We start from the raw sequence: 16,079 nt of genomic DNA on the forward strand, positions 1-16,079 counted from the left end.
CTTGTGGTCCTCCCAAAGTCGGGCTGGAGAAAGCCAGCCCTCAGCCCCTGCGTGGGCTTGCCAGAACCCTGCATCTCAGAATGTCAGGATGCTCCAGGCTGGCTGGAGATCACCAACCCAAGAGGTAGCCCCCTGCCAGGACTTAGGGCTTCTGTGTCGGGGGTGGGGTGGGGGCGGCGCAGGGGGAAGCCCTCGCTGCCCTTCTACCCTCTGTAACTGAGAACAAAGACAAACTTCTCACTTGGGGCTTAGATAAGAAGGGGCAGAGCCCGGATCAGCTCTAGTCCATGGCTTTCAGGACCCCGAGGCTGTGTCCTCAAATGAAGACTCAGAACAAAAGCATAGAGAACAGGAAAGAACTTCAGCAAACTTTGGCCTGGCTCAGTGAAGCAGAACACAGGTCTTCAATGTGAAAGCAGATACAGGACCCCTGGGGTCCCTGTTGCAAGGGGTGAATCACGTCCCCCAAAGATATGTCCCCCAAACCCACGCTGGGGCTGAGGGCTGGCTTTCTCCAGCCCGACTTTGGGAGGACCACAAGGACTGTGGCTCGTTCTCCCTTCTGGGGTCTGGAGGAGGGCCTGCTGCCTGGTGCCACGGAAGCAAAAGCGAAAGTCCCACGGCAGGTCTGCCTGCAGGAAGCTGTGCCTGGAGCCAGCCACGCTGACCTTTCACGTCAAGACGTGGAAACCTGCCCAGGAGGGATGCTCTGCAGACGTGCAGGGCTGGGTCTCGCCAGCGGCCTCAGTGTGGTCTCATGTCCAAACCCATGTCTGTGAGTGTGAGCTTACCTGGACAAAGGTTCTTTGCAGACGTAATTGAGGACTTCGTACAAAATCCTGGGCTATCCTGGAAGGCCCTAAATCCAACCACTGTATCCTTACAGGAGAAAGGAGAGGAGAACTCGAGACCGGGACACGCAGAAGTAGAGGATTGTGTCGGTGACCTGAAGGACATGAGGGTGGGGGGAGCATGAAGAGGAGCCAGTGAGGATTGAAAGAAAAAAAAAAGAAAGCACGATGTACAAGAGAATTGGGGTTTTGTTAAAAATGTTTTTGGCTGAGCTGGGTTTTCCCTGCTGTGCGCGAGTTCCCTCTAGTTGCGGCGAGTGGGGGGCTGCTCCCTAGTTTCGGGGCCCAGGCTTCTCACCGCGGTGGCCTCTCTTGTTGCAGAGCATGGGCTCTGGGGTGCGGGCTCAGTAGCTGTGGCACACGGGCTTAGGTGCCCTGCGGCACGTGGAATCTTTCCGGAGCTGGGATCAAACCCACGTCGCCTGTACTGGCAAGCTGATTCTTAACCACTGGACCTCCAGGGAAGTGTAAGAACTGTGTTTCATTTGGCACTGGCCTTTACAGATGTAATTAAGTCACTTCTCTAAGAAATCCTGGATTATCCTGGAAGGCCCTAAATCCAATGACAGTATCCTTATAGGTGAGTCAGTCACTCAGTCGTGTCTGACTCTCTGCAACCCATAGACCCCTCTGTCCTTGGATTCTCCAGGCAAGAATACTGGAGTGGGTTGCCATTTCCTTCTCCAAGGGAGTTTTCCAGACTGAGGAATGGAAGCCAGGTCTCCTGCATTGCAGGCAGATTTACCATCTGAGCCACCAGGGAAACCCGAAAGTAGGCACTGTGTTAGTTGCTCAGTCATGTCTGACTCTTTGTGGCTCCATGGACCGTCATCCACCAGGTTCTCCTGTTCATGGGATTCTCCGGGCAAGAATACTGGAGTGGGTTGCCATTTCCTTCTCCAGGGGACCTGCCAGACCCAGGGATTGAACCTGGCTCTCCCACACTGCAGGCGGATCCTTTACCGTCCAAGCCACCAGGCAAGCTTGTAGGAGAAAGGAGAGGAGAATTCGAGACTGGAACAGGCAGACGTGCTAAGGACTCACGTCTGGGGGGGCAATCTCTCAGACCACTCAGAGAAACTGCTCCGAAGAGTTAAGGGAGCAACCAGGATATACAGGAGCTTTTGTAACAAAAACCAAGTAATCAGAACATCAGAAGATTGCTGCTAGTTAAAAAAAATTGGACATCTCAAGTTAAGGAATTTAGCAGTTTTCTGTGCATGGGAAGGTGCAAGAGGCTGGGCTCACTGGAGCCGTTCCGTTGATTCAACCTCGCTGTGCGGGGCCGGCATCCTGCTTCTCTGCATCCTGAGTCAGGACAGCTGCAGGGGCGAACGGCCTGGTGGCTGCACACCCTTTGCTTGCCGACACGGCAGGTGACATTCTGGCCCACCCCGGGGAGCGTGGGTGGGCGCTGTCCAGCTCAGGGACCTCAGGCACTCCCCAGGCGCGTGCCCGCCTCCCGCCACGGCAGCGCCCACCGCCGTCCACACAGGAGGGCCAGAGGCAGAGTCCGCCGGCCCAGATTTCACCCCTGTGGCCACAGCGAGGCCTGAGTGTGGGCACACGGCCGGATCCAGCGGCATTCAGCATCGCACACCCCACACACGGCCTCTGGGGGCCACGTCGGTGCCTCCCGTCGTGTCCCTGAGGGTCTAGCTAGGTAACACCTTCCTGTCTCTCCAGGTAGAACAAGTGCTGGGGTTTGAATGTGTCCTCCTGAAGGACAGGGGTGTGTATGTGAGAGAGAGAGGCAGAGAGGGACACAGACCGAGAGGGAGCCATCCAGGCCCGGCCGGCTCAGGACGCCCCGGCCTGGTGCCCACGTGACTCAGAATGCCCAAGGGAGCTTCTCCAGCTGAATTTCACAGGTTTCCCTGAGAAAGATCAGAAAGCAGCCCCTCCCAGACCCCACACCTGGCTCGGTGACTCTGCCCATGAAGATATCCCGTCAGGAAGACAGTGTCTCCCCGGACGGACCAGGAGGGACAGGCCTGGGGATGCGGTGCCTCCCTGTGGGGGCTGAGGCGGCAGAGACGGGGCTGGAGGAGGACCTTTCTCGGCACGCCCAGCCCCAAGGAGGGGGACGGACAACCGGCCTCCCGCACCCCAGCTAGACTTGCGGGTGTTCAGTCCTGCCTAAGCCTCTCCCGGGGCTTCCCTGGGGGCTCAGATGGTAAAGAATCCGCCTGCAATACAGGAGACCCAGGTTTGATCCCTGGGTCGGGAAGATCCCTTGGAGAAGGAAATAGCTACACACTCCAGTATTCTTGCCTGGAGAATCCCATGGGCAGAGGAGCCTGACGGGCTACATACAGACCATGAGTGACTAACACTTTCCCTCCCCAGCTGCCTGGCCTGGAGCTGGTCACTTAACCTCGACAGGGCGGGGATGGTAACCCTTGTTTGTTTCCGGGCGGAGCAGAGGATGCAAGCTGGCATGCCCAGAAAGTGCGGACAAAGCGCCCGGCACATGGCAAGCTGGCGATCAGCGCTGCGATTGTTCTTACAAGGGATTGCTGGGCCGTGGAGACCACGCTGGGGCCTCACATACCGCTCTGGGGGGAGTCATCTCGGCCCTGCTGCACAAGCGAGGAAACTGAGGCTCAGGAGCTGAGGGTCTCCTAGCAAAGACGCTCTGAGCCGCCCCTGAGTGTCCAGCAAAGTCCACAGACCACAGGCTAGGGATGGATCTGCTCTGGGGCGAGCAGGAGACAGCAGGCCCAGGTTGACCTGTCCTGGCTGATGCCCTGGGCCACTCCGCTGCTGCCCCGGGCCCAGTGAGGAGGCGGGGACCCAGCTGCACCCGTTATACCTGGGCCTCATTTCCCTCACCTAAGAAACGGGGAAATAGTCACTGCTGCCTCTGCTGCTCGGCAGGTGTGAAAGCAGCCAGCACCTACCTGGCTCAGGCCCCTTCCGGGGGGCCAGCCCAGCCAGGTCCCCCCGCAGCCCACCTGGGAGGCACCCTGTCGGGCACCCCTGTTCCCAAGCGTCCTGGCTGCTCTACCCTGCTGGTTGAGGCAACCAACGCAGCGAAGGGGTGGGGGCCCTCAGGGGCTTCCCTCTGAGCCTGTGATCTTCATCAGTGGGGCGGGGGCGAGCTCAGAGGCTCAGAGACAGCCCTGGACCAGGCTGTGGGAAGCAAGAGCCTGGGGGCTTTTTGCTGGCTCTGTGCCTCTGTTTCCCCCCCTGTAAGTTGGAGCCTGTCAGGACCTGCCTTCTAGAACTGGGGGGAGGATTGGAGTCACCATCTACAGCCCCTTGGCATGGCACTGGGGCAGGGTGGGGGTCCACCTGCAAGACCCGTGGGGGCTCCCGCAACCCCCATGGGTGGACCACCCAGAACTAAGGAGCGACCCCAAGGGTGACCATCACCCCTCCTCGAGAGCAGGGCGCCCCGGCCTCGGCACAGCTGACGTTTGGGGCCGGACCGTTCCCACCGTGGGCCTCTCTCCTGCGTGTGATGGGTGTTTGCTGGCCCTCCAGCCTCCCTCGGCTGGAGTCCAGGAGCACTGTCAGCCGCGACAACCAAGGGTGTCTCTGGACACCACCCGAGGTCACCTCAAGGAGGAAGGCAAAATGCGCCCAGCTGAAGCCTGGATGGAAACTGTCTTAACTTTAGACTGTATTCGCCTGAGAAAGAGTGAAGTCCTCTGTATCTGCAAGGGCCCTTTAAAGAAATCTTACTTCTTCCAGGCAGATCATGGGAGATGTCAGAAACTCAGAACTGGGGCTGCTGGTCAGAGACCCGTCAGCCACGTCCTCTGGGTTCACTCGAGGGGCCTGTTGCTTCCCCGGGGACTCACGGAGTCCTGGCCCCCGTGACAGGTGAGGAGACCGAGGCGCAGAGCTCCATGGCAGCTCCTGGACATGAAGTCCACCCAGTAAGCCCCCACGGCCACCGCGGCCAGCCCCCGGCTTCTCCGCCCCACACTGGCCCGGGTGCCCCTTTGACCTCAGCGGTGTCGTTTCTTAAACGTGAGCTGGCCTCAAGCTGCCAGCATCACCGAGACTGCAGACTCCCTACTTCGGCCCCTGAGACCTCCACCCCAGGGGACGGCGGCTTTGTTTTCTTCCTTCATTCCCCGTGGGTCGGCCCTAACAACCAGCCATTGGCCAGGCTGCCGGCAGCCACACCCAGCCCCAGGAAGAAGCTGTGAAGAGCCTCCAGGCTGGTCTCCTCGGCCTGCGTGCAGAGCAGATCCCACCCCCGACGAGGCGGAGGGGTCCCACCATGGCCCTGAGCATCTTGTCTGAGCAGCTCTGCATCCAGAGGCCTCGCAAGGTGATGGTGGGGTGGGACCAGTCCTGGGGGTGAGGCCAGACCTCTGCTGAAGCAGCACACCCCACCCCTTCACCCACCATGCTTTGATACCCTGGGGGAACCACCCCTGGCCTGATGGGGTGGCCATGATACTGAGTCTGGGGGCCCGTTTGGTCCGGGGCCATCCACCTGGCTGGTTGGGGCAGAGCTCTGGTAAGAAGTCCTGCAGCTGCTCACAAGAGCGTGCTCCAACTCAATGGGCCCGGAGGGGCCTCCCTGGGTAGCCCCCAGCTTCGCCTGGTGGTCAAGCTGCTTCCGTCTGACCACCAGGCTCAGGGAACGCTCCATTAACAAGAGGTGCCGGGGCTCAGCCGAGGGTCAGTCCTGCTCCTTGGAAGGGAGTGGCTGAGAATTTGGAAACCCTACCTGGTCCTCCACGCTTGGAAGTGGGTGGGCCCGGCTCCAGCTGGTCTTCCCCTGGGGGACAGGGTGAGAGGAGGACCCCAGCAGGCTCTGGAACCGTCCCGGGGCACCCGGGAAGGGCTGGGGGAGACCCCTGACCTTCTTCGCTCCCCCTGGGGTTGTTTAGCAGAATTAGAGCCTCTTATATGTACAGGAAGGCTTCAGGGTCTAAAACGGTCTCAGGGCAGAAGGGGTGAGAAGGACACACAGGAGAAAATTCACAAGGTGGGCTCCTGGCAACAACAAAAACATACATATACACACATATCCTGAGAAAGAGATGCTGTTAGAACCCTGGGGTGAAGCAGCGTCCATCTAAGCACACACAGGGGACAAGGACAGTGGGCTCAGGTCCCTGGGCTTCCTCTTGGGCTCTGGTGACTTCCACCTGGGGGAGAATTGCTAAGAGTCTTAGGCTCAGAAAGAGAGGGGTCTCCCGGCATCCTGGCTGCCAGGGGGGGCTGGAGGCTTGCAAGCATCTGTAACCACGACGGGCCCTCCCACACCCCTCACCCTGGAGGCTGACCCCATCACCGCCAGCACCCCTTTTCCGGAGGAGGGTCGGCGCCCCCGTCGCGGGGCGGGCGGGGGGCAGGGGAGGAGCCCCACAGCGTGCGGGGCGGAGCGGGGCGCAGCCCGGCAGGGGCCGGGGTCCGAGGCGTGCCGGCTCCGCACTGCGATCCCGCCCGGGTTTTGCGGCCGCCGCGCCCTCCGTCCCTCCGCCCTGCCTCTTCTCCTCCGCCCCGCGCTCCCTCCCTCCGCTCCCGCGGTTGGATCAGTCTTCTGGCATTTCCTGCAGCCGGGCCGCGTCGCCAGCTGAGCCCCCGCGCGCCCGGCCCGGCCCGGCCCGGCCCGGCCCAGCGCGCCCCGCTTCCCACGGTAGGAGCGCCGCGGGCGGGGAGGGGGCGGTGGGGCTGCGGAGGCTCCGGGGAGCTGGCGGGGAGGGGGCCGGAGGGGCTGCGGCCCGGAGGGTCGGGAGCGTCCAGCCGGCCGCCGGGTGGGGAGGGGGGGCGGGCTGCGGGGTCGGGGGAGCCCTGCGTGCCAGAGTCTGCGGACCCGGGGGACGGTGGCCGGCCCTGGGGAGCCCGGGGCGGCGCGGGACGATCGCGGACGCGGGCGGCTTGGGGGGCGGGTGGTGCTGAACGTGAGGCGCGGCGGGTAACCGGGCTCCCCACTTTGGGGGCTTGAAAGAGGCTGCCTGGAGGAACCACTGCTGTGTCCCCGCTCAGCCCAGACCCAGGGAGTCTTGAAGGGGCAGGGTCTGCGGGGAGGGGGCGTGCTGCCTTTGCTTGGGGTCTGGATTGGGGTCTGGCCTCCCAGCTCTGGGTTTGGTCTGTGTCCTCACTGAGGCTGCCTGAGCTCGGGGGAGGACCTTTGCTGTCCCCACCCCGCTCCTTCTCTAGATCACTGAGCCCCTGAAGACAGGGAGCCTCAGACATGGTTCCGGGAACGTGAGTCCGCATGAGGGTCCTGTGCGCTTGAGGATGCCTGGGTGTCGGGGGAGATCGGGATGTGGGGTGGGGGTGCCAGCAGCCCTGGGGGGCAGCCACTGCCCGCTGGGGCCCCCAGGGACTGTCTGGACCAACACTCCACCCACCACCCACCCCCACCAAGCTCTGCAGTCTGCTGTGGAAGACCCTGGAATCGGGGTTCCGAGTGGCCCCCGGGGGTGTGGACAGGCCCGGCCATGGGGAGGTGGGCTTCTCTGCCCCCACTCATCGTGGCCTGAGCCAGGCCCCGGCCAAGCAGCTGGTTGGGTTTCTGCTCTCTCACTATTTGGAGGTTTTTCCAACTCTCTCCTTGGTCTGCACCAGAGATAATTTGTATGTGTGTCTGCCCGTTTGCCGGAGCCCCTTCAAGGTGCCTTTTACAGGCTGACCTCTGTGGTTCCCCCCGCCCCAGGGATGCCCCCAGGGTCCAGCCGCAGTCTGGTCACAGCCAGGGTGTGGGCCCAGCCTGCGGGCGGGGACCTGTGTGGGCCGGGTGGGCTGGGCCCCAGACGGCAGAGCCCTGCCCTCAACAATGGCAGGCAGAGTGGTTGGCCCGTGGCTTTTACCCACTTCCCTGGCTGTGTGTGGCTGCGCCACTCCTTGAACTTGACGGGTTTTGCAGGCCACCTGCGGTTGGTGGGGGGGGGGCGTCTGGACAGCTCCCCTGGGGCCCCAGGCCTGCGGTCCCATTGTCTGCCTGCACACGTGCGGGGCAGGGCCCGGCTGCCAGGAGGGCAGGCCCTCGGTGCGTCCGTGTGGTCTGTCTTGCCAGCTCTGTTTGGAGATGGTGACAAAGCAGATGGGCCAGGCGGAGGCCCTCCAGCTGCCGGGAGTCCTGGGCCCTGTCCTGGGGAGGCCGTCGTGCCGACAGGGAGCCATGTGGGCGGTGCGTCCTGGACGCCGGAGCAAAGCCCCTCGTTCGCAGGCCCTGGGGTCAGTCGGGCTGAGGGATCAGCTGAGTCTCCAAAGGTCTGTTCCCGGCTCTTTCCAGAATGCCGGCCGCAGCCCCTCTCCCCTAGGATGGTCTTTACGGTGCTCAGAAGGTCCGGGTCGGTTTCTCCCCTGAAATCTGTCTTCCTGGAAGCTTCCTCAACTGTGACAGTCAGCTGACATGCTGCACTTGGAAGAGGGAAGACAACCGGGGTGACAAGCCAGTGGCTTGAAGATTGCTGGGTGTTTTCGGCAGCTGTTTTTGGGGGACTCGCGCTTCCCGCGGATGCTGTGGTTAAGTCACAGTGGGTGCGTGTGCATGCACACACGCACACCCACCCAACGCGCAGGTGGACGAGCGTGCACCCAAGGTGAGGGAAGCATGCCTGCCCCGCTTCCCGTCCACTCAAGGGGCAGGTGTGCAGCCGTAGCTGGGAAGAGTTACATGGGTGAGGCCCGAACCCTGGGACTGGGAGCTGTTCTGGGGCGCACGGCGCGCGTGGCAAAAGGATCCCCATCTTTTGGATTTGATGGGAGGGGTCCACAGGTCGGGTAGAGCTGCCTGGCTGTGCCTGGCTGCTCTCCGGAGTGGAGGGGAGCCAGGGGGCACCGTCAGGGGGTGGGGGCAGGGTTGAGTGGTGCAGAAGGACCGCACTGCCCCTCCGAGGGCCAGGCGTGCTGCTCGAGGCCGTCACAGAGGAACAGGGGGCTGCTGTCCGGGCTGGGCTTGCCCCGTGAGCCTGCGGGTCAAGGGAAAAGCCCGGGGGATGAGCTCTGCAGGTTTGCGGCCGGCCTTGACGGCTCGTCACCTTCAGTGGCTGGGGAGCTGTGTGAGCGGATAGAACTCGTCCAGGGAAGGCGGTGGTGGTTGAGGACAAAGGACTTGGACTTTGGATTATGTGTGCTCCAGCATCGCAGCTGCTCCAAGCCAGGATTCCTGTGTGCCCGTGGGTGTAGAGTTGGCATATCCTGCTGTCCACACTGAGGGGAGCGGGCACCCACTCTGTGGTCAGGATCAAAGTCAGGCCCCATCGAAGGCCAGGGCTTAGATGCGACTTGGGTCTGGGACACAAGGACTCTGGCTTCGCGTTCTTTGTTCAGTTGAGGTAGCTGGGGAATCGGCCGTCAAGGTGAGAAGAGCTGCAGGCCCAGACGTGGGGCCGCCTGAAAGTGCCCCAGGAGTCCCCGAGGAGGGATCCCTGCGCCTGCATCACAGGCCCTTGGGATTCTCAGAGGGAGGCTCGAGGACCCTTGGGAGGAACCCCGGAACCACCTAGCTGGGCCCCAGGAAGGCGCAGGACCATCAGAGAATTGCCAAGGTTATCTGGGTCATGAAGCCAGTGAGAGAGTGTTCCCACGGCGCAGGACATGAGCCTGGTTGGCCAGCCTCAAGGGACCCATGGCAAAAGCCTCAGAGCCAGCTCTTTGCTCACCTCTCAAGTCCACCCTCCACCCACTCCTCTCTCCAGACTGGCCTCTGCTCCTCTCTTCCAAGGTGCGAGGCTTCGCTTCTCAGCACTGTGATCCCTCGTCTCTGAAACCACCTGCATCGGTTCAGTTGAGTGGATGGATACGGAGTGAGCAGCTGGGCCAGGGTGGGCCCACGGCAGGCGACATGTTGGCACTTGGGTTATCCTTCACTCATTGCCTTGATGTACCCTGGGGCTCTGACCCCCAGCCTGGCACACAGTAGGTGCTGGTATTCCCTGAGGCTCTGACCCCCAGCCTGGCACACAGTAGGTGCTGCTATTCCCCTGGGGCTCTGACCCCTGGCCTGGCACACAGTAGGTGCTCAAATGAAGCAAAGAATCGTCTTTGCCCAGGGACACCCCATCCTGCATCTCCCTCCTGGTCTGTGGGCCTTACCAGCATCGGCAGGCAGGACTCCTGACCGACCCATGCCCTCTGTCCTAGGATGGATGGACCCAGCCTGCCCCCTTCCCAGAGGTCCTGCTGTTTCTGGATTAGAAGTATCGTGTGCAGAGTAGCTGACTTGGAGGGGGGATGCCTGATATTTACTGGGTGAATGGAGGGGGGCCTAAGCTGCCTGGGCCCTCTCTGACCCTGGCTGAAATGGGGGATGCTGCAGGGGTGTGCAGGCCCCACAGCTGTGCAGTGCCACTCATAACCCAGTGAAGGAGCATTTTACAGGTTAATGAGCACATGGAGGGGGGTTGTGGGGCGCCCCCTCCCACAGGCCGCTGGCCAGCCTGACCGTTGTGACCAACTGGGGGTCACTTTCCCTTGTCCAAGGCCAGGGAGGGATTGGGGACCAGGAGTAGGCAAGTCCCCAGGAAGGCAGACGGGGCGATGGCCCAGAGGAGATGGACCAAGCCAAGGGCCTGCTTCTGAGCAGGAGGGAGGGAGCCTTCCGGTCCTGACCGTGGGCAGGGGCGGTGCCTTTGTCCCTTCCCTTGCTGGCTGGCTCACAGCCAGCGCGAGCCCATTTTCAGCAGCTTCCACTTGAGTTAAAGGCGCGTTCGCCGTGGGAGGTTTCAGGCGGCGGTATTGATATGCCCGCCTATTGGGGTGAATACGGCACTGGGGGAGTGGCTTAAAGGGCCAGGCCTGCGCAGGGCGTGGGGAGGGTGGGGCGATGGGGCCGCCTGTGCCCGCCTATTGGAGTGAATACGGCAGAGCCCGGTAATGGGCAGGGGTCTCCCGGGGGCCTGTCGATGGGGCTGAGCTGGCTGCAGGGGCAGCTCCTCGGGGCTCTCTCCGACCTCCCCTTTCTGGGAGAGCCGCGTCCCCAGGAAGCCAGAGGGAGGAGCCGGAGGGTGAGCGGCGAGAACAAGACCTGTCTGGCCTGTCCGGGGAGGGTGACGCTCACCCATCCCACTCAGGGGTCACCCTACGGGGCGGGGCGGGGCGGGGCGGGGATGGGGAGGGACCGGCCCCCGAGGTCTGCAGACTTGAGCACGGAACCTTCCAGGTCAGAGAGCCCAGGGACAGGCCTCCGTTGTTATTTATTGACACGTTTGCTCAATGTGTTCTTACGGCTTTGCTGCTGGACTAGGTGTGGGGCGGGCTTCACAATCAGTCCTCACTCACCCTCTGGGGGACATCCAGAGGTCCAGGCCCTTGCACGTCCTCCCGTGGACCCTGAGCTTGTGGGGCTCGTCACCCCAACCCCGAGGACGGAAGGAGTCCCCCTTCCTCCACCCCCGCCCGCCTCCCAGGGGGAACCTAAAGGCCAGTGTGGCCTCTGGAGCGGGGCTCTGATAGAGTGACCAGACGTGGCCGCAGACGAGCCCCTGCCTGCTGGGGATGCCTTGTCATCCACATCCTCGGTGCCCCGGCCGAGGCCCTCTCTGGGTTAGCGCTCAGCCACCCAGAGGGACAGGACAGGCCCTCCCGCATACCCTGTCCCTGAGGGGAGTCTGGGTCCCTGCTACCCCGTCTGCCGGCCTGGCCTGGGCTGAGCTGGCTGGCCCCCAGGGCCCTGGTGCAGGCCCAGGTCTGGAGGTGGGTCTCGGATGGATGGCGCCGGGCATCACGGTGGATTTGGGGGCTGAGCCAAGGAAGCGGCTCCGGGATCCCTAGCCCAGGCCCTGGGGCAGCAGCTTCTTTGCTCTCCGAAGCTCTGTCTCCGTGTCACCCGGGTCCTCCTCCATCCCAGGAGAAGTAAGGAGGTGGGTGACCATCGGCCACGTGTTGGTGACACTGGCCAGGCAGGGCCTGGGGGTCTGGGGAGGGCAGGGGGAGCTGAGGCTTCACTTTAAAGCCCAAAGGGAAGCGCAGGTGGGGAGAGGACCCCACCCCCAGACAGAGAGGGCCAGCCCCCCGCACCTAGATGGCCCGTCTCCTGAGTGCAAACTGACCCACAGAAGCGGCCTTCGTCCTGGCGTCCTGAGTGAGTGCAGACACTCATCTGAGGCCTCCGTCTCCCCTCCCCAAGCAAAGTGGGGTTTGAGAGCCTAGGGCTCACAGGGTCCATCCAGCTCCCACTAAAGAGACAAGGAAACCACCGCCCCGAAAATGGCGAGATCTCCATATGTTCTCACCAGGCCTCAGTTTCCCCATCTGTGAAAGTGTCAGTCACTCGGTCATGTTTCACCCCCATGGACTGTAGTCCGCCAGGCTCCTCTGTCCGTGGGGTTTTCCAGGCACGAATACTGGAGTGGGTGACCATTTGCTTCTCCAGGGGATCTTCCTCACCCAGGGACCGAACCCAGGTCTCCTGGATTGCAGGCAGATTCTCTACGTCTGAGGCACCAGGGAAGCCCCATCTGTAGGTCTCCCTTAAGGCCCCCAGATTTTTGCCATCCTGTGTCCCACATTCCTGCCCCCTTAGACGGGGAGTCCCGGGGCAGGAGCTTGGAGAGAGGGGGCATCCGGAGGCCCATTTGTAGAGGGCTCGGGTCCCCAGCACCTGCCCTTCCAGCTGCTTTTTAGCCTGAAGGTTCCAGCAGGTTTTACGTGGAGGAAAGTGTCCACTCATTTTCAAAAGTGTGAATGCCACAAGACTTGTGGTTGGAAATCTCTCCCCAACCACCTCGGCTTCTCCCAGGACTTCATGTCACTGAAGTGGACGCCTGCTGCTGCCCGCAGTCCCTGCAGTCCTGGGGCAGGACAGGAGGGGCTTTGCCAGTCGCCCACGAGGGCCGCCTCGCGTGAGCCCTTTGGGGACGGGGTGCCCCTCCTGCATCCTCCACCCGCTTCTCCTGGAGCGGAGCCGGCAGCCCACTTTGAAGACCCCTGACCCACTCCAGCCAACCCACGCTGCTTCCGCTTGGGCCCCTGCTCTGCGGTGTCTGTGCGGCCTCTGGACCTCAGCTGCCAGCCCTAGGGACGGGTCCCCTGGGGGGCAGGACCAACAGGTCAGGACCCAGAGGTTGAATGAGTTTTATCTTTTCCCAAATCCCAAATCCAAGTACAATAACTGATGCTATTGTAAACAACAATCTGTATCGTGCCTAAAAACTGTATGAAAACCCTTTTACCGTTTTAATCCAGATGTCTGACCAATCTATGTATTCTCATAAGTACACTATCAAGTTTTTTAAAAAGAGGGGGATGGGAAGAGACCCAGCCCTTGGTCCTGAGAGGCTGGGAGAGTTTGGGGTTGCCAGAAGGTGACACCTTGACCCAGAAGCGTCAGAATTCAGCCCCACTGGGTGGCCTGCAGGGTGAGGACACTCAGGAACGGGGCCGGTTGCTTGTCCATTTGAGTGGCCAGGGTGGGTCATCCTTGCTGGTCGGTGGGCCTGCTCTGGAGGCCCCCAGGGAGAGGGGAAGGCGTCCCCCCACACAGCCCGCGTTGTAGCCTCAGTGCTTGGCCTGCTGCGGGGACCTCGGCCTCGCCCTGCCCGCTTTCTTTCCCACGCAGACCCTCCGTGGGCTGGACGTCTCCCTCATCAGCAGCAGCGGAGGCCTGTCCTGCAGGAGGACTTCCAGCCGCCTGGCGCTGGGCCTGTCCCGTCTCAGCCTGGGGCAGTCCCCCCCCACCCCAGCCCCGCCCTGCTCCCCCCGGTTGCTGGGCGCTCACTCTGATGTGATCAGCACCTCTGTGCCTCAGCAGGCGCTGATGCCCGGCCTGGAGCGCCCTTCCCGCTGACCTGGCAGCACCAGGCAGGCGTGCGGGGAACACACCAGGCGTCTGGGGAGCACAGCCCCGACCCACCGCCTTGTCTTCCGGACCTGCGTGGGTCCACCTCGCCCCTTGTCTGCGCTTCTCTTTTGCCCGAAATATACTGTATTAAGGGCGGCTTCCCAGATGGCGTTCATGGTAAAGAACCCGCCTGCCAGTGCAGGAGTCATGAGACGTGGGTTTGATTCCTGGGTCGGGAAGATCCCCTGGAGGAGGGTATGGCAGCCCCCTCCAGTATTCTTGGACAGAATCCCATGGACAGAGGAGCCTGGCGGGCTGCAGTCCATGGGGTCACACAGAGTCGGACATGACTGAAGCAACTTAGCAAGTACTATATAACACTTTATAAATATTTTTTAAACCGAGGTGACGCTGGTTTTCAACAGGAGTCAGCTTCGTGGTGTACTGGACGTGTATGTTGTATTTCGAGCTCTGTATACTCCGCGGCTTGCTCACACAGGATGGTCTCCGTCTCATCCCGAACCGATGACCCCCTTTACCCATTCCACACGCCCGTAGCCCCCCAGCCACTGCCCTTCTCTCTGTCTTTTTGGCTTGTCCACTTAGATTCCACACACGAGTCAGACCCTGCAGTGTTTATCTTTCTCCGTCTGACTTGTTTCATTTAGCATGATGCCCTGGGGTCCATCTGTTTTGCCTCAAATGGCAGGCGTTCATCTTCTCTCGTGGCTGAGCCGTGTTCCGTTGTGGACACACCAACTCTTTGTCCAGACCGTCCCTTCTCATCTGGGGCCGGGGCCGGTCTCCGGGCCGCAACCCCGGGCCAGGCCCTTGCCTCCGCCCGCTTGCTGGGAAACTGTCACTTGTTTGCTGATGGGTCAGTGAGCGGCTGCTCCTGTTTGTTTGGTTTGGGTGTTTTGTTTTAGGCGGTGGCAGGCGGGTCACGGGAGCTCATTAACCCAGATGCCCTGAGACTGCTGTGAGCAGCGGCCTGGAGAGGGGGCTCCTGACTTGCTGTGGGGGCTCCGAAGCCTCCCGTCGGAACATGGATGCCAAGCTGTGCGGTGGTTACATTCCTGGGCTCAGTGGTCTGAGAACCAGGTGAGAGGTCCCCCCCAGCTTGGACACGTCACTAGCCAGGGGGCCCTGGGCGAGTCCTTTAAGCCCCAGGCCTCAGTTTTTTCATTTGTGAGAAGGGCCGTGGCAGCACCGGCCTCGGAGATGAGAGGAGGGCAAGTCTGAAGCACACAGCCGGCCTCCCAGATGGCACGGCCGCCTGGCCCGCGTCGGCCGAGGCTCTGCCAGCCGGGAGGGATCGTTCCTTATCATTGATTACAGTTTTGATTAATGATTAATGGCTGGGAAAGGTTTACACACAGAAACCACATAAAAGAATAAGACCGATCCCGCCTCGTCAAGGTCCTGACCTCTGGCTCTGCTTGCTTCAGGCTGAGAGCCCAGAGTTCCAGCATGGGAACTGACCGCCGCCCCTGCCTCCGTGGTCCCCCATGGGGGTGCCGAGCTGACGTCCCCCGCGCGCTCCTGCGCCTTTGCCGTGTCTGGCTGAGTCCAGAGACGAGCGCAGGCCCCTTGGCTGTGTGACAGCTATCGCATGACAGTCACGCTGCCTTCACGCCCTTCTTACTTCCCGTAATTCCAGAGTCGTGGAGGAGCTGCAAAATCCCGAAAACGCAGCCTTTGCAGCTTCTTTTGGCTGTTGTGGTCTTGAGCGCCCGTGCCCCTTCACTTTCCTTATTTTCCATCAATAAGTGAGGACTTAAGCCCTGGGTTTGGGCTTCCCTGGCGGCTCAGACCGTAAAGAATCCGCCTGCAATGCAGGAGACCTGGGTCCCATCCCTCGGTCAGGAAGATCCCCTGGAGATGGGAACAGCAACCCACTCCAGTATTCTTGCCTGGGCAGTTCCATGAACGGAGGAGCCTGGCGGGCTACAGTCCATGGAGTCTGGACATGACTGAGCGACTAACACTTTTTTCATAGGCCCACTCTTCTGTCGAGGGGCCTTGGGGAGGTTCCATCTGATCCCGTCTTATGTTGGGTCTCCTGGGGCACATAGGCAGGCACTCCTCTGGGGTATCGGCCTGGGGCGAGGTCTCGGGGTCCCATGGGGAGCACGTAAGCAGCCCAACTGGATGTGGCCACGTGGCTGCCACGGACACCCCAGCGCACATAGAGGGGAGCCAGCCTTTCCCCTGGAGAAGGGCACCCCGCCACGGGTGGTGCTGAAGAGTCACAAAGCTCCCAGCACCGGGGTGGGCGTGGGGACCCAGCCTGGCAGGTGGACAGGGGCTGTCTCCTGGTGGGGTGAGCTCCTCAGCTCACTGTGCTGTCTGGGGTCAAGATGAGCTTTCCTAGAGCATCCCTCGACTCTCCTGGCCTTGGAGACCCGCCAGGACTGTCTGTCGCCTTGAATCCCTCTGGAGGGAGGTCTTTGCTCCCCCTCTGCGTCGGCTGCAGGCTGAACATTGGCTCCCAAGGGCACACAAAGATGTTGGCCAGGGCCCCCCGA

The 16,079-nt window shown here is 61.9% G+C and overlaps 1 protein-coding gene across 3 annotated transcripts in view; it reads left to right on the plus strand.

Annotated features, from left to right (window-relative positions):
* Positions 1 to 6,346: 6,346 nt before the first annotated feature.
* The window catches only part of OSBPL5 (oxysterol binding protein like 5), a 65,911-nt gene continuing 56,178 nt past the window's right edge, over positions 6,347 to 16,079 (plus strand). For 2 of the 3 annotated variants that reach the window (XM_065937983.1, XM_065937986.1), the window contains exon 1: positions 6,347 to 6,459. The gene's annotated coding sequence lies outside the window, so the exon portion shown is untranslated. The remainder of the gene's footprint in view (positions 6,460 to 16,079) is intronic. The other variant, XM_065937985.1, reaches the window with a different exon arrangement.

Source organism: Muntiacus reevesi, chromosome 5 (assembly GCF_963930625.1).
Source record: "Muntiacus reevesi chromosome 5, mMunRee1.1, whole genome shotgun sequence".
NCBI classification, from domain to species: Eukaryota; Metazoa; Chordata; class Mammalia; order Artiodactyla; family Cervidae; genus Muntiacus; species Muntiacus reevesi.